Below are 1,731 nucleotides of genomic sequence, written 5' to 3'. Positions count from 1 at the left end.
CCATTTTCCACTTGTGTATTGAAGAGGGTTGGACGCAGAGTAAGATGGCTTCAGTTCGAATCCTGGCTTGGCTACCAATTGGTTTCTTTATGCAAAGAACTTAAAATCTTTGCATTTTGATTTTCATTATTTTAAAATGGGAGTTAAAACACTTCCTTCCCAACATCGTGAAAACTAAGTGAGAAAATGAAAAGCGTTAAAAAAAATTACTTTTCAAATATGAGGCGCTGCTAATGCTGGGCAATATATATTGGGAATAACATTTACAGAACCATGAAATGCAGCTTAAAATGGAATTAAAAAATGTAAAAGTAACTGAATAACTTTTCATCAGTGATACAAATGTGCAAAGATTATGGAGTCTAATGGATCTGTGTCTGTATCTTAATTCAGCTGAGAACAAGCTAGGTGGCCTTGAACAAGCCAGGTGACCTTGAACAAGCCAAGCTGCTTAGCCTCTCAGTGCTCCAGTGTTTTCATTTGTACAATGATGGTGGTAAAATAGATCATGTTCATAGAACCAAAGGAAATTATGTAAAACACACAAAAGCATCAGTCACATATTGACACTCAATGCATTGTAGCTATTTTTATTTAAAAATATACTTACTATATTTTTAAGGTAGCTAGCATTATGATCTCAAATTGATGACCTTAAACACTGTCGACAAGGCAAACATTATTATCACTCTTTTGGAAGTTGGTAAATTAAGCCCAAATGAATGGTGGGGCTTGGTAGGGGAATCAGGTTAATATCCTACTGTCTCAGTCTCTGGAACAGACTTCAAAAATAATCAGTGTTATGACATGGGATGTGTGTGTGTGTACATATATATAAAATCCAAACCCAGCACAGGTTATTTTCTTTTTATTTAATCTATGTTCAGGTACAGTTTAATATCTGCAGAAATTATTTATTTTTATTTTTAAATAAGTGTCAATGATTTTATGATGTGCCAGACTCCTTTCTTTCTGCCTCAAGAATATCTTAGTATCATAGATCTCAACCAGTTCCCTGTACATTTATGTTAGGATTCCCCTCCTCATTTGATTTGCTAGACTTGAAAACAAAGGTATCTTCCTGGACCAGTTCTGAAGAATCTAGGTCCTACTTTAGGCCCAAGGGATTTTGTACCCATGGTGATGAGCAGCAGGCCTCCTGTTTGTTTGCTAGACTCTTGGGGGAATCCGGTTCCCTCCTCACACAGTTACCGTGCAGACTCTGGCTCAGTGATGGCAATCCTGACATCAATTCTTGCTTGTGTTTGTTCAGGATCAATTTAGCATAGGAATTTATATCCAAATAAAACTGGCTGTTTCCTGCCATAGATATTATCTGTGAATAACCAGGACAGCAGTATTCACTTTTTCTCCATGAATGTGAATATTCAATTAAAACTAGATTCCATAGAGATGGCTTCCCACTCTTTCTGATATTGATATAGAACCTAAAAAAAAAAAAAAAAAAAATGTGGTAAAATATGCTAAGGCATTAAGTACAATCACCCTTATATAATCATCACCAATATCCATCTCCAGAACATTTTCATCTTCCCTAGCTCAAGCTCTGTACCCATGAAACACTAACTTTCCATTATCCCCTCCCCGCAAGCCCCTGCAATGCTATATCGTTGCATCTTGTTCTTTCATTTCTTGCTCTTTTCATTCAGGCCGCTGATCATATGTTAGCTCATTAGAGAGGCATAAAATTAGCATCCTATGCCTTCACCC

The sequence above is a fragment of the Pteropus vampyrus genome, unplaced genomic scaffold, assembly GCF_000151845.1.
Source record: "Pteropus vampyrus isolate Shadow unplaced genomic scaffold, Pvam_2.0 Scaffold113, whole genome shotgun sequence".
Classification (NCBI taxonomy): Eukaryota; Metazoa; Chordata; class Mammalia; order Chiroptera; family Pteropodidae; genus Pteropus; species Pteropus vampyrus.
Note: the sequence above shows the minus strand (reverse complement) of the source record.